Raw genomic sequence first — 16,319 nt, 5'->3', positions numbered from 1 at the left:
TTTTTTTTGTTTTGTTTTTTTGCATCATGCTTTTGCTTTGCTTTTGTTTTTAATTTAAAAAGTGTTATATGTCTTGGGATAAACGTATTTACTAAAATATAATTATTAAGATTGATGTGTTGTGAACATGCAAGAGTACTTTTTAAAATTGAATTTTATTATTTCTCTCCCAGATGGAATATTTTACATGTCTTTGTACTGTTTTTTTTTTAATATTTATCAAGATAAGTGAGAATATTATTTACTGCTAGTTACTGGTACTGGTTAGTTTTGGGGAAAAAACCAGGTGACTATGAAATGTCAGGATCAGTTTTCCCAAGTTCAAATATAGAGCCACCTTCTTCCCAGGTGGGGTGTCATGTAACTAGGAGGTGGCAGCACGCAGGTCCCTCTGCAGCTAGAACAGAGCAGAGCAGGCTGGACGGTGGATGAGGGTGGTGTGGGTGTTGGCTGTAAGTCGTTTGACGGATAGTTGAGGTGCGAAGTCACAGCTCTTTCTACGACCTATAATACAATGGAGAGGTGACGCGTGGTGCTGTCTCTGGATTCGATGACAGTACTCAAGAGGGTTAGACAATCACTAGGTTTCTGAGAAAGTGGCTTTGGGTTGGTCTCAGGCACTGTGGTACTTGAGAAAGTGATCCAGGCTTTTCAGAATCGAGGCATTGTACACTCTTGTGTTTTCCTTTCTTTTCAGTCAGAGGAACCATTTTTGAAGAGTGCTTTTATTTTTAAGACTTAAAAAAATTAAATAGAATATTTGAAGTGAAAGCACAAAAATAACTAAGAATTTACAGTGTGGTAAAGTAAACTATCTAGGGGTACAATATTCGTGTGAGGCATTTTTTGTGTTGCTTGGTCGAACTAGCCTGAAAACATGAGTGGGGGGAGGTTATTTGAACAGCAGCAGCGGGGTGGAGATTACCTAGAAGGACAGTAGTGATCATCTAAATTCAAATAAAATGTTAACAATGTTAACGTAGGAACTTCAGTTTTAGGGAAGTTGTTTGGTGGCACCAGAATCTTTACCTTTTAAACCTATGTGTGACACATATTTTTGAAAACGTAACTGTGTTTTCCTTAGCTCTTTAAATTGTGCATGTCAGTCTGTGTAATATTTTGGAAAGTTTATCAGCCAGCTTGCAAATCACAAGTGCAAATCCCAGAAAAATCAGTTCTTCTGTATGTATCATGTTTCAACGTCTTTGTATCACCAAAATTACTTTTGTTGGGTGGAAAAAAAAAGTAAACGAACAATAATAGAAAGAATATAAAACAATAAGAGAAACAAGAGTAAATCGCTTTCGGTCCTTTATTTGCTTTTGGTGGTGTGTTTTCAAGGCAAGTGAAACCAGCAGAAATGGTTTCACTTTCTGGTTCTTGGCTTCTGGGGGCTGGGGTGGCAGCAGGTAAGGCCAGCAGACCAGCTGCTAGAAATCAAGTCCACCCTGGGACACCCCACGGGACTGTCGTCCATTGCAAGAACTTTTACACTGGAAATTTAAAAAAATAATGACTTTTTCAACATTAAGTAATATTTGCTTATTATAAAAAATTCAAGCAATGCCCCAAAGCACCAAGATCGAATTTAAACATTTTAAAAACTTTAAATGATGTGAAAATCACAAGCAGATTGCATCAGACCTCTCTCATAATGGGGTGGGTTTCTTTCTTTTTTTTTTTTAATCTCAATTTTGGATGGCAAATACTTCCAACAAATTTAAGGCAACATTGCTGAAGTTCCCTGTAATGAAAAGAAGCAGCGCTCAGAGAGGAATACCCCTTCGTATGTTGGGGGAGTCCCATTTCCGAGTGTTTTGCTGATCTGCTGACAGTTTGGGGCGGCCGGAGGACACATCGCACCCACGTCCACTCGCCCTTCTGACACCGCTGGGTCCAGGCAGAGGTGGAGGGGGGAGGGGCGGAAGCTCGGAATGCAGCTCCCGGGGGCGGGGGGCCGGGGTCGGCTGAGCTGCGCGGGGCGTCGTTCCTGCCAGGTTTGTTCCCCTGGAAGCCTGGGCATCCCGCGGACGCCAGGTAGCCGGGCCGTGCCCGAGCGGTCCACGCGTCCTGAAGCAAGCGGGAGGCTTGGACTGGGGGTCCGGCAGGACTGGGGGCTTCGGATTCCAAGTACCTCCCGTTTCAGTCCGTGCCGCGCCTCTGCCTCAGAGCTTTATGCTTTCACTGGATAAAGGAGAAAAGAGCGAGGAGGGGAGGAGTGACTCTTCTCATTTAACTACAGAAGGGCATAACATTCTGTCTAATATTTTGAGGGTGAAGTTTGTAAAAGCGGTCCCCTTGGGTGGGAGCACACGTGCCTCTTCATTTTGGTGGGCACATTGGACCTATCTAGGAGGGAGCTTTATTTAAGTGCCTCCTTGGGCATCTTAATGCAGCGATCTCCCAAAAGGCTGGTTTGAGATTTACCCGTCTTTAATGTTGTTGTTGTTGTTGTTGTTGCTTTGCAGGGCAGACAGGTGAGGAGAAATGAGGGTGATTCATAACAGCCCCTGAGAGAAAAAAGAAATCAAATGGTTTGGTACCTATATAATGTAACAGAAGCCACCACTGTGTCTAGTAAATTACTCTAAATTTTAATTAATGAGTCACAAAAGCCACACCATAAGCTTTAAAAATTACCCCTTTATCAATAAGGTGATAATTAACTTTCTCTGGAATTAGCAATTCTCTCAGCCCTGGGCAGTATGCAGCCTAGGAAGTTCTCTGGAATGCTGCCAATTTTAAACAATTGGTCTTTTGGCAAATCTGCTGGATTTTAATTCAAACGTCTATTGTGATATTTTCCAGTGTGGTTCAAAGACCATTAGGATCACCGAAATCGTGGTAAAGTCTGATTACAAGAGTGGCTCCAAATGTTTGGGTTGCATTGGTATCTGTCATTTTCTCTTTCTTCATTGTCCTTTTCCACCTTTCTCCCCCAAACCTCTGCATTTGCAAGAACACCACACTCTCGCCTCTGCTAGAAATCTCTGCTAGCATCTCCGCTATAAATTGTTGTGGCCAATCCTGCATCTGTTGGTTCGCACATACTGGGTTTGTGTGCTCTGCCTGCAAGCCCACGAGGTCCTAAGTGTTTTTCATTGTTGTATTTATCTCAGTTTCAGTTCTGGCAAGGGTTCTTCCCTAGTATTTCTGCAAGCTCTCACCCCGTGGTTTGTCAGATGCCGAGATTTAGACTGGGACTTGGAGGAGAGGAGGTGCAGGCAGAGGGCCACTTGGGATATGCTCATAGCCGTTTGAAATTTGGCTAATTCTGACCTACACATGTTAATATCTGAAGAGGTACAGAAGCACTGGGCATTTCAGAGCAGCTGGCTCCACAATGAACTCTGCCGCGTGCCCCCCCCCCCCAACACACACATAGACACAGTCCAGCCAGTTACTGGTGGGTGATGTCCAAGGACAGCCTGATGAGGGATGCTGGCATTTGGCCATGGTGGCTGGCCCGCAAGTGGTAATGAGTGCAAATCACTCCTCCAGAAATCAGACCTCTCTCCCCTTCCTCTGGGTTCTTTGACTGTTAGCATCGGTGGACTCTCGCTTCATTCAGCCAAGAGCCTGGCTGAGATGAGATGCGGTGATAAAGTTTGCTGCTGAGTTCAGCGGGCATTGCCGATACAGTCAGGAACATCCTTGCCTTCAGGAGGGTGGGACGGAGTTGAGCAGCAAGCAGGGTTTGTGCATTTGGGAATAAAGCAGGATGTTTCCATCAGAAGAGGCTCTGCCACCACTGAGGAGATAAAGCACCTCTTGCTTCTTGCAATGCTCATCTGGTGGACTACTATTTTAGGACAGAGAGGAATTTATTACCCAGTGGCAGTTCTCACTTTGCGTTAAGCTGAAAAATCAGTCCACTGAGTCTCTGTGACACTCTGGAGTAATGGGAATATATCCTGAGGTCTACATTGTAGGCATCCCTGGAATTGCTCTGGTTACTCTTTGACCAGTTGTGTTTTATAGAGAATCTGGTGACATAGATACGTGAACTCTTTAGTCTCCCACCAACTCGGGCGTATTCTACCTAAATTTTATTTGTGAGGGTCGCAAGTGTGCACTTTTTTCAGCAGCTGCATTTATTGATCAGATAAATGGAACTTGGTCCCAGCATTGCTGATTTTCAGGAATGGTTGCACAGTCCTGCAGGCAGGCTATGCCAGCCCTTTGAGGAAGGGGGTTGGCTGAGGAGTGGTGGCCTTACTTTCTCTGTAAGGCGTACACTTTAGAAATAGAGTGGAGTTGGCTGTTATGAGAAAATTGATGTGCCAGGGAAAAATAGTGTCAATGCTGTGCTTTGCAAGGTGGTGACGTTGTCTGGTTAGCCCCGTGATAGTGACTCAACTTTTGGGAGCTGAATATTTGGTAACAAAAGCCTTTGCTCTTTTGCTGTCTCATTACAGAGCAAAAACCCATCGTTCTTTCAAAACAGAAGTATAGGGCTTGAATTTAATCCTAATGAAATATGCAGCCTTTCATGAGGATGGGAACTAAACTTGGGAACCAACACTGGGCTGGCAGAGCAAAGAATGACCCTCAGTGGGTCCCAGTCCAGCCATCAGAAAATGGCACTGACAAAGAGGTACTGGAATAAAACCCAAAGGAGAGAGCCTAGTCCATGCCCCATCCGATGAACACTTAAGTCTCCCTTTCCCTCCTACATCCCCTGTTGTAGTTCAGAAGGGACTCAGTAATGGCCAACAGGAGCATATGGTTGTCAACTTATAGACCTGCTGGATCATTTCCTTTTGGATTTAAAGAAAGGTTTCCTCTCTCCCCTTTCACATTTGTCCACAATCATTCTGGGACATCATTATTCTGATGAGGAAACCAGGGTGGAACACCAAGCAGTCTGTTTTTCCCTGGTGTCCAGAGCTGGGCCTGAGCCCTGTCACCAGACTGATGTTAACATTGCAGTGGCCATATCTGAGGGCCTGCCCCGGATGCAGCCTTTGAGCTGGCCTGGGCTGGCGTCACAATTTTAATCCTTTTTCACAGGCAACTATGAACAAGGAAAGGAAGAACTGAAAAGAAAACCACAAGGTGAAAGCCAACTTTGGGGCTTTCGTACTTTCCATTTTGGAGGTCATGCAACAAACAATTCCTTTGGGCCATTTCTAAACTATTACATTTCTAACTAACCACTTCTAAACTATCATAGCGAATTAGGAATTATTCTCATTCTTTGGCCTTTAAAAAAGTGACTGACGACTTTTCTTCACAGTCCTTTAGGATTTAGTACCCTCACTATTGGGAAATTATGGTGATATCAAGGCTTAATCTAATAGTTAGCTATTAAGATATGCTGTTCATCCCAAAGAGAATAACTCAAAAAAGTCATGTGAGACACTGGGCTTATTGATCAGTAAAGAATACCACTGTGGGAACAGATTCTGTCATTTTTCAGTCTTGAGAAATGTGTGCCATTGGTTCATGGTGTTGCCCTTGTTTGCCTGTGCTGGGGGCTTTGCCATGAGATTTGGGGGTCAGTACAGTCCACAGTCACCTGTGCATTTCCCCTTATATTGGGAATTCTCCCTTTCAGATGTCATGAGATGTTCAAGCATATTTAATTGTATCCCTTTCAAGAGCTCATTTGTAAAAATGCCTCAAGTGGAAAGCTATAGATCGTTTTATATTTTGGTGCACACATTAGAAAGCATAGAAACAGTGGTGTGTGTGGGGGAACTCCAATTGGTTCTAATGTCTGAAATCACCACCCATAGTATGAAAATATAGCACTTGCTTTGAGTGTGTGTAACATAATTAAGTACTTGACACAAATAATGAGGGCAAATTGGATGTTGTGATTATGTTGGTGCCTGATACGGAAATGGTTAATTGGTCCCGCAGTGAGAAAGCTGTACAGTGGTGCGTTGCCTTAATGAGACCAGGTGAGCATAAATTCTCTCCAGGGAACTGAAGTTATAAAGTCAGGTTGGGTGTGATGTGTGTGGCAGTGTGTAGAAGCCAAGGACCTGCCATGGTATAGAGGATGGTCTTTTATTTATATTGCCCTCTCTTTCAGTTAGAAGTCATTTGTCATGAACCCCATCACAAATAAAGGGACTGAAATTCTATTAGCAGGGTAAGGAAAAAGGACATTCAGAAAAGTTTGTCTCACACATGTTTCCAAATTAGCCCAAATCTCTGCTAAGGTCAAGTAATGAGTTTCTTCTAATTGGCTTGAGACCAGAATAATGTGGAATAAACTGGAAATATAATCATTTAAAAAATATATTTCTGGGCACAGGTTAGGTCACTGTTTTTATGACTATATTCAATATTTTCATGCCTGAAGAAAAAAATTCCATGGGACCAAAGACCTGACTCGTCCTGGTGGATTTCTAACAGCGGATAGTGTGGGTCACACAGCTTCCTGGACGAAGTTAAGCAAGGCCTCCTTTGGCCAAGATTTCCTGTATTCTGCTTGTGTACTTGGTGGATTATCAGTTTCCAGGGGGTTTTAATTTCTCTTCCCTGAGAATACAGATTTAGGACAGGATAAGGAGAATTTACATTGGGACCATGGAATCACTTAAGTTCCAGAGCAATTTTTCCCCTTCTTATTTATTTATTAATATAATGTATTGTCAAGTTGGCTAACATACAGTGTGTAAAGTGTGCTCTTGGTTTCGGGGGTAGATTCCTGTGATTCATCACTTACATACAACACCCAGTGCTCATCCCAACAAATGCCGCCCTCCTCAATGCCCATCACCCATTTTCCCCTCCCCTGTTCCCTTCCCCCATCAACCCTCAGTTGGTTCTCTGTTTTTCAGCATCTCTTATGGGATGCCTGCCTCTCTGTTTGAACTCTTTTTCCCCTCTCCTTCCCCCATGCTTCCAGACTATTTTCAAGCCAGTTTAACCCCACTGTGGAAGCTGGAAGGTTAAAATAGAACTGAAATAGTGAACTTGAGGGAACAACATCTGATATTTGAAGGGACAAGTTAAAAGCAAAAACCTATACTCTGAGAAGTGGTCTTGAAGTGATTCCTAGATTCTTAGACGGAATGGATTGTAAAGGCCTTCCTCCCAGGATCAAGCCTCTGACTCTTCCCTAGTGCCTGCTAAAGATTCAGACAGCACAGCCTCCATTCTCAAGAGGCTGCCCCCTCTTCCATGTTGGAAACTTTAATTGTTAGCAAGGGCATTTTCCTCTCCAGAACTTCCCCTAGCTTTCTCCTGCAGACTTTCTCCTCTAAGGAGGTACTTTTGTCTTCAGAGCTGTATAGAATACATATAAATGGAGCAGCGTGGATTCTGAGTGGGGAAAGTCAGTTTAATGGCTACCGGTGTGACCCAGGGCAGGTAGGGTGGCGGCCCTGCGCCTCCTTTCCTCCCTGGGGGATGATATTTCTGGTCCCCACTGCTGGGGCCCAGTGCTTTGAATGTGGCAAGTGTTCAATAAATATTTGTTGAATGAGTGACTCAAGGAATGATAATGTCAGCATGGGTGGAGGCACAGTGTTGTGGAAAGAGCACGCACACATTTTGCTGTCACCCCAACTTTATTAGATCATAGGACATAATACTTCAGAAGTTGTTGGGAAGGTTATATGGGATACTGTATACCTAGTTTGAAGGAAACAGCATATGGAAAAGGGCTTTGTAAACTGTAAAGTGGTATCGGAGTGGTAATAAATACATGTTCTCATTTATTGAGCATCATTGAGCATCATGTGCTCAGTGATTCTGAGAGAAGCACTGAACATGCTTTATCTTATTTATCGGACTTAAACCACACGGGTACTTAATATAAGGGCTATTTTTCAAATATGGTTTATTGTCAAGCTGGTATCCGTATAACACCCAGTGCTCATCCCAACAAGTGCCCTCCTCCATGCCCATCACCCATTTTCCCCTCTCCCCGACTCTCCATCAACCCTCAGTTTGTTCTCAGTATTCAAGAGTCTCTCATGGTTTGTCTCCCTCCTTCTCCTTGACTATTTTCCCCCTTCCTGTCCCCTATGGTTCCCTGTTAAGTTTCTCTTGTTCCACATATGAGTGAAAACATATGGTTTCTGTCCTTCTCTGACTGACTTATTTCACTTAGCATGATACCCTCGAGTTCCATCCATGTTGCTACAAATGGCCAGGTTTCATTCTTTCTCATGGCCATGTAGTATTCCATTGTATAGATAAACCACATCTTCTTGATCCATTCATCAAGTGATTGACATTTAGGCTCTTTCCATGATTTGGCTATTGTTGACAGTGCTGCTATGAACATTGGGGTACCTGTGCCCCTATGCATCAGCACTTCTGTATCCCTTGGGTAAATTCCTAGCAGTGCTATTGCTGGGTCATAGGGGAGTTCTATTGTTAATTTTTTGAGAACCTTCCATACTGTTTTCCAGAGCGACTGCACTAGTTTACGTTCCCACCAACAGTGTAGGAGGGTGCCCGTTTCTCCACACCCTCGCCAGCATCTATAGTCTCCTGATTTGTACATGTTAGCTACTCTGGCGTGAGGTGGTATCTCAGTGTGGTTTTGATTTGTATTTCTGAGGGCTATTTTTAAAGTGTATTTATTATTATATTGAGAGAGAAAGAGAGAGAGAGAGAGAGAGAGAGAGAGAGAGAGAGAGAGAGAGGGAGAGAAGCAGAGGAGCAGAGAGAGAGAGGGAGAGAGAGAATCCTAAACACACTCCATGTCGTCAGTCCAGAGTCGCACTCAATCTCATGAACTGTGCAACCTGAGCTGAAATAAAAAGTTAGATGCTTAACCGACGGAGCTACCCAGGTGCCCCAATAAGAGAGCTGTTTTGATCTCCATTACACAGGTAGGGAAATTGAGGCTTACATTAAATAACGTGTGGAGGCTCACATGGCCATGTGAAGTCTGCTGAGTCTTTCCTTCAGTTTTGAAAAGCCAATGGGTCGTCCATGTCTTTTCACCTGTGAGGGCTGAAGAGAAAGAGCTCTTTCATGCCTCAGAGCCAGCTGCTTCTGCTCAGCCCAGCTGGGCTGGTCCCAGGTCCAGCAGGTTCCAGAAAGGAAATGATTCCCTGGTGTTTCCACTTGGAAAGCCATTTTTGATCCACAGCAAACTTCTTTTAAAGCAGTAGGCTTTCAGTCCTGTCAGACTCAACCCTCTCTTTTATTACAAATATTTTTAAGGCCCTGTTTACAATCCCAAAGTGAGGTTCCCAGATAATACAGCCCACCCGCACCCATAATCTAAGAAAACCCAGTGTCATGTCATAACTGAAATATAAAGAGGAATAAAGGCAAAGTAACTTATAATTACTTCCGGTGCAGGCACCCTGTTCTGGACACCATATGAAGTGGTCAGGTGCCTGACATCTGCTACCTCCAGTGCAGCCTAAAATGGTGCTATCGGCGACTCAGGTCACAAAGCTGGTCCTGCGGCTGGTGACACGATTTTCCAAAATGGTAAACAACTCTTGGAATTCTGAACAAAATAGAGGACGGTCTTCTCTGGCTTTATGTATTATTTACATTCCTGGAAAATAAAGTATATGTTACAGCTAAGTAGAATATGTTTATACATAAAATGAAGTCAGCTCTAGGTTCACAAAAACAAGGTTTTCACTCATGTGACCATATGGCGAGGCCATGCTTCATCATGGGGGATAGCTCCGTGGGTCCAGCATCCCTGGTCTCTGCTCCCAACATACGGTAGTGCTCCCCCTGCTCCCAACATTGTGCCGGGTCAAAGCACATCCATCACACTCCCCAAATGCCACTCGACAGGGGGTGTTTTCACCACCACTGAGCTCCTGTGGATCAGAGCATGTCAACGTGCCATGAAGTCCACTTTCTCTTACCTCCCCAAATGCCTGCTTAATTATAGTTTTAAAAAGATGATGCTGGGGGTGCCTGGGTGGCTTAGTCAGTTAAGCGTCAGACTTTGGCCCGGGTCATAATCTCGCGGTTTGTGGGTTTGAGCCACACATTGGTCTCTGTGCTGACAGCTCAGAGCCTGGAGTCTGCTTTGGATTCTGTGTCTCCCTCTCTCTATGCCCCTCCCCTGCTTCCTCTCTCTCTCTCTCAAAAATAAATAAACATTAAATTTTTTTTAAAAAGATGGTGCTGTTTTGCTAGTTCCTTACATGATTGCTAAATAGAGACATCTCGAATTTTGTGGCAGGAATTTGGGGTAACTAACACTCTAAGAAGATGCTTGTGCGTTTCCTCTAAAAACTGCAGCTTAGGCTTGAGAAGATATTTTCTATCATGGTTCGTTCTCTTTCAGATTATGCATAGACTTTATCATAATAAATAGAGTATTTTAAAAACACCTTCGGAAAGTCCTCCCTATTTCCGGGTTCGCTTAAAAACATTAACAATTAATGAGGGACCATGGTGATGCGGGCTTTGTGCTGATTTTCCACACAACAGCCCTGGACTGTATCACTATTCCACTTCACAGACAAAACCCTAAGATTCAGTGAACTTAAGCAATGAGTTTAAGTGTCTCAAGGTCATCCAGTAAGTTCTATAACTGATTTCAAAGCCAAACCCATGCCCAGGCTCCAATGTGCCTGGCTCCTGTGTAAGTTCTGGATACATGATATACACTTTTATCTGTGATGTAGAAATCCCATGTCTAGGAAGTTTTTCCTTGTTGAGTACATAAGAATGGGGTAGAGGAATAAACATGGCCACAGATTCTTTGACATTCCTTCCATGAAGCTGTGGGGTCTAATCCCCCTCTCCTTGACTCTGGGCTGTTCTTGGGTCATAGGATGTGGCTGAGGTAATGTTCCAGGACTGACATCATAAGTCTTCGAGTTCCACTTGGACTCAGAATGCTCACTGTTGGAGCCCTAAGCCACACACAAGAGGGAGATTGCTCCAAGGCTGCCTTGCTGTTAGGAGCCAAAGCCCTGGGGAAGGTCCTGGACAAAAAGACATGAGGGGCAGGGGTGCAGGGCAGAGAGAGAGGCAGGAAACATGAAGCTACTGGATGTGTGGATGAAGAAACCACCTTGGAAGTGAATCCTTCCATCCCAGCCTCCCCAGCTGATGTGCCACAGATCAGAGATAAACTGTCCAATCTAGCCTTTCTTGAATTCCTGCCCCATAAAATGGTGAGACATGATAAGCCACACATTCTGTAACAGTTTTAAATATAGCAACTGGTAACCAAAACACATGTTAATGGCATTCTTTCTGCTGTATTTTGTATTGTGGATTATTTTTGATGCCTAAGAGAGAAGGATTTTCCATTTGAAAAGGAGGGTAGGATTCATTATAAAATATAGTTGATCTCCATTTGCTAGGAATTGAAATCAGAGACAGTAGTTTTTCTCCATCAGAAGTACGTTTTCAGGGGAACTATTATTTTAATAAGTGCATATTTAATATTAGAGTTAGTATATATATTAATGTCTTTAACATCAAATACTTGATTTGAATTTGTGAATATTACATAAAGTTGGAGTTAGAAATGTATTTATTTAAGTAGGCAATTTAAAGATTTAGTAAGTATTAAGTAATATGGTATTGGAGGTGTATTAGGGCTCTCCAGAGAAACAGGATCAATGGGATAGATATGTAGGTAGGTAGGTAGATAGATGGATAGATAGATAGATAGATAGATCGATCGATAGATAGGTAGATAGATAGAAATTTGTTGTAAGGAGTTGGCTCACATGATTATGGAGGCAGAAAAGTCCTAACATCTGTAGTGAGCAACATGGAGACTCAGGAGAACCAATGGTGTAGTTCAAGTCTAAAAGCTGGCACACTTGAGACCCAAGAGGAGCTAATGCTTCAGTATGACTCCAAAGGCAAGAAAAAAGCTAATGTCTGCAGTCAAAGGCCATCAGGCAGATCCTTCTTACTCAGCTTTTTTAAACTACTCAGGCTTTCAACTGATAGGACAATGCCCACTCACAGTAGGAAGGGCAAATCTGCTTTACTTAGTCTATAGATTCAAATGTTAAGCATAGCCAAAAATGCCTTCACAGATACACTGAGGATAATGTTTGACCAAATATCTGAGTACACCATGGTCTAGTCAAGTTGATGCATAAAATGAGCCATCATAGGAAGAATTCAGATATACCACGTTTTGCAAAGATTGTACCTAAGGGATCTGAAGTTTGGTAAGCACTTCTTTGAGCCTTAGGCTGTCCGTGTCTCTAGTCCAAGGGTTTGGAGCTAAAATCCCAGTAGTATTGCTCATTCATCCTTAGGGACATGATCCTTTGAGTTCTTTCCATAATGTCTCCTGAAGTTATCCTTTGGTTTTCAAAGAAGCTTTTAGAGAATGTCCCTGTTGGTGACTCTAATTCTGAGGAAGTTTGAGCTATCCTTTAGATTTCTGGCTGCCCTCTCAGGAGTGACCATTTCCCAGCGTCCCACAGCTGGCCGCCATATTTACTATCAATGCCTAGGGTCACCTACAGTTCTAGAGCTGCAGTTCAGGTTCCCTGCTTGTTCCCATACAGGATCGTATGTCACAGCAAGCTCAGTCCTCCAGTGAGAGACCATCTGCCCTGAAAGTGAGGCTCACTGATACCCTGTCTCACTATTTAATGTGAAGTCTGGCAAAGTGGTGACAAGGAGCTCAAATGAGATGTATACAATATGACATCATAGGAACTATGATAGGTCCATGTGTCATGGCCATGAAGGCAGCTGGACATTTTCATGTCCCCCTCTGGGCCATGCTTATTTAAATGATGCTATGTGGCACCATCAAGTTCACTTACCCACTGTCTCCTCTCTGTGGATTTGTGTCCAAACCACCCTCAGAAGCAGGATAAAAATCTTGAAGTCAACAGTTTTATCTCTGGCTTCCTTGGCTGAAAGTGTCCTTGCAGAACAGAAAATCAGTGATGGGCATCTCGGTGGAAGATGGAGGAAGACACATGTTTTTCTTTAGGTGGATGCTTTTTGATTGGAGCATCCTGGGCACGCGTCAGCTTATGCAAAGTGCTGCAAATCGGTGCAACCAGTTATTGCCCTTGGCTATCTTTAGCTGAGAGAGGGATGGAAGCTTCTTCACTACAATGGTGAGTCATGGTAGGACCAAAGAGAGGAGTAGGGGTGGGTTGATTCAGAAGTCATAGTGAAGAACAGGAAGAAGCACAAAATGAAATAAAAGAAAACAAGTCCATGAAAACAAGTTGTGTTTATTTTGATGAAAACAGAGGTGATCTGTTTCCCATGGTAAAGAAGCAAATGTATTCATGGCGTCTGCATTAGTTTGGCAGGACTGCCATAATAAAATACCAGATGCTGGGTGTCTTGAATAGCAGAAATTGATTTTCTCATCATTCTGGAGTCTAGAAGTATAAGCTCAAGGTGTTAGCTGTGTGGTTTTTCCTGAGGCCTCTCTCTTCGGCTTGTAAATGCTTCCCTACTTGCCATGTCTTCAGTGATCTTTCCGCTGTGTGCTTGCACCTCTGGTGTATCTCCTTATAAACACCCCAGTCATATTGGATCAGGGCCCCACCCTTATGACCTCATTTAAACTTCATCACCTCCTCACAGCCCCTCTCCAAATATAGTCACATTGGGGAATTGAGCCTTCAGCATATAAATTTTGGGGAACGCTGTAGCTGTAGAACTGTGGGCTGCCCTAGGCACTGACAGAAAACACGGCGGCCAGCTGTGCGACGCTGATGAATTATGGAATTTACTGCATTACAGTGCTTATCTTAAGATTTCATCTGACAGTTTTCATCTATTTCCTTGTAAATTATCAATGGTAAATATGCCTCATAATGGTCTCTTATGATGTAGCAAATACCTACATTTTTTGAAGGGTAGGTCAGTCACATTTCTGCTGTGTCCACCCCAGATGGCCAAGGGATGTACTTCACAAAAGTTCCACCTTTCCCCTCAGAGCAGAGGAGGTGTTATGATGTCTCCAAATCCTTTTTTTTAAAGTTTATTTATGTATTTAAAAATTTTTAAACTATTATTTATTTTTGAGAGACAGAGAGAGACAGAGCATGAATGGGGGAGGAGCAGAGAGAGAGAGAGAGGAGGATGCAGAATCTGAAAGAGGCTCTAGGCTCTGGGCTGTCAGCATAGAGCCTAATGAGGGGCTCGAACACATGAACTGCAAGATCATGACCTGAGCTGAAATAGGATGCTTAACTGACTGAGCCACCCACATGCCCCTCCAAATCCTTTTTAAATGACAACTGGAATCTCTCCCTGTCTCCTCCTGCCTCAGCAGTACAAGTTCCCAAAGTCCACAGAATTGCTGAAACGCAACAAGGAGGATTGTACTGATAGAGGTAGACTAGCACCCCAGAGCCTGTGCCGGCTGCCAGCCCACTCTGCATTTGACTTCTCCCAGTGGGACAGAAGACGCCCCTACTGGTCAGCAGACATCCTAATATGCTTTGCACGCTAGTTGGGAGGCAGAGTCTGGAGGAGACAGATTCTATTTGAGTAAAAATTATTAATCTTACTTTCATCCCTTTAACTAGATTTTCATGAACTCTTCAATCTGGAATTTTTCTCTAATTCTTGAGAGATTAACTTGTAAAATAAAAAATGATTATTGCAGCCTGAATTTTAAAACCGATGTTCAGAGTATTACATGTGCATAAAGTAGTTAACAAGCTTCCTTGCAAGGAGACTGAGGTGCTGTTAAGTTAAATGTCTTGCTTCAGGATCAATGACATAGCTGGGTTGGGACAAACCTTGCATTCTTGATTCCTTGGCCACGGTCATTGCCAACTGGCCCAAAATGTTGCCCTAAAATCCCTCACTTGAGGATGGGCAATATGCGATGCTTGAGTATGGAGAAGCTTGAAAATATTATTACATATAACTCAAGGGAGCACCTGGGTGGCTAAGTTGATTGAGCATCTGACTTGGTTTCAGCTCAGGTCATCATCTCATAGTTCAAGGGTTTGAGCCTGGAGTCAGGCTCCATGCTGGCAGTACAGAACCTGTTTAGGATTCTCTCTCTCTCTCTCTCTCTCTCTGCCCCTCCCCTGGCTTTCTCTTTCTTTCAAAATAAATAAACTTTTAAAAAACCCTATCACTCAAACACTCCTCACTCATATTTGATGGTGTGAATTGAGTTTGACTCTGACCTGTAACAGTTTTGGTTGATGTCCTAGGCATCAAGAGAAAGTACCAGGAGAGATGCCTTGCATAGTGACCAATGGTTTTCCTCCTGCTTTGTTGGCAGCTTTCTTTATCCATACACCAATGCCCCTGATTGAAGATTTCTAGTGGATTCTGGGTGCTGATGTGGCAGGTAGTGTTGGGGGAGGGCTGTAGTGAGAGGAGTGAGAATGAGTGCCCTTGGCTTTGGGTTCCTCACCTGATAGTAGTGATGGCATAGAGATTTTTGTGTGAGCCTCCAGGATGGAGGCCAATCGCCAAGTAGTTAGTGCAAGAGCACGGCCTTATCAGCCCACACATAGGCTCTGCTGGGCTCCTGGGTGGCTCAGTCTGTTGAGGGTCTGACTCTTGATTTTGGCTCAAGTCATGATCCCAGGGTTGTGGGATTGAGCTCTGCATTGGACTCCACACTCAGAGTGCTTAAGATTCTCTCTCTCTCCCTCTGCCTCTCTCCCCAACTTGCATGCTCTCTCTCTGTCTCTCTCTTTCTCTCAAATTAAAAAAAAAAGAAAAAAGAAAGAAATGGCCTCTGCTTGTTAACTGCCCTTACTTGCTGACCACATGAGCATGGAGTCTAGCATCGAGAGGTGCTCCTTGTGTTTTCTAGGTGGACTGAAAGATGTGTGGATAGAAAGCGAGATGAGTCATTATGTGAGGGGTTATGTACTCAAAGCCTTGCTCGGCTAGCTACCCAATTTCCAGGCTGGAATTTCAAGTGTTTCAATGGCCATCTCTACCCACATGTTGCACAAGCACCCTGAACTCAACATTTCAAAAGCTAGACTTCTCATTGCCTCCTCCCCCACATCTTCTCCTTTATTCTACCTTCACAAAAGCTATCACTGCTTCCCCTCCAAGATAACAGTTTCAGAATCCCAAACTTTCCTTACACAAAGCCAACTGCAAGTCCTAATTAATATGGCTTTTCTAAAAGAGTTTCTTGTATTTCCCCTTTTCTCCCTCTGCCCTCTGTTGCCCTTGCTCAGGTCCTCACTAGCACCCTCCACTGGACCATAGCCATGGCCTTCAGCTCCACCCCTCTGCCTCCAGCCCCCTCCCTTCCCCCATCTCATGTAACACACAAGGTCATCTTTGTAAAACACCTATCCACTCTAGTCACTCGCTTGCTTAGAAATCTCAGATAGATTCCCTTGTTTGCATCATTGGTTGCTAAATATTTGGACCGTGTTCTCCATTGTAAATAATTCCTCGAGCACACATCTCCATAC

The 16,319-nt window shown here is 43.6% G+C and overlaps 1 protein-coding gene and 1 long non-coding RNA gene across 16 annotated transcripts in view; one reads left to right on the top strand and one right to left on the bottom strand.

The window, feature by feature from the left end:
* The window catches only part of SCML4 (Scm polycomb group protein like 4), a 103,177-nt gene that overhangs the window by 646 nt on the left and 86,212 nt on the right, over positions 1 to 16,319 (top strand). Inside the window, exon 1 of one of the 14 annotated variants that reach the window (XM_029945061.1) lies at positions 1,890 to 1,906. The exons of the other annotated variants lie outside the window; for them this stretch is intronic. The gene's annotated coding sequence lies outside the window, so the exon portion shown is untranslated. Of the gene's footprint in view, positions 1 to 1,889; positions 1,907 to 16,319 lie in introns of those variants that run through there. 14 annotated transcript variants of the gene reach the window in all.
* Positions 1,294 to 13,797, bottom strand: LOC115296599. 2 transcript variants are annotated; one of them, XR_003910944.1, is made up of 5 exons: positions 12,708 to 13,797; positions 9,272 to 9,487; positions 8,825 to 8,928; positions 2,428 to 2,510; positions 1,294 to 2,184 (listed from the first exon to the last, which is right to left on the bottom strand). It is a non-coding gene; the product is annotated as an uncharacterized LOC115296599 (long non-coding RNA). The 2 variants fall into 2 exon arrangements; XR_003910945.1 differs by lacking the exon at positions 12,708 to 13,797 and adding an exon at positions 9,813 to 9,846.

The sequence above is a fragment of the Suricata suricatta genome, chromosome 7, assembly GCF_006229205.1.
Source record: "Suricata suricatta isolate VVHF042 chromosome 7, meerkat_22Aug2017_6uvM2_HiC, whole genome shotgun sequence".
Classification (NCBI taxonomy): Eukaryota; Metazoa; Chordata; class Mammalia; order Carnivora; family Herpestidae; genus Suricata; species Suricata suricatta.
The sequence above is the reverse complement of the archived record's forward strand: the minus strand, read 5'-3'. Positions and strand labels throughout refer to the sequence as shown.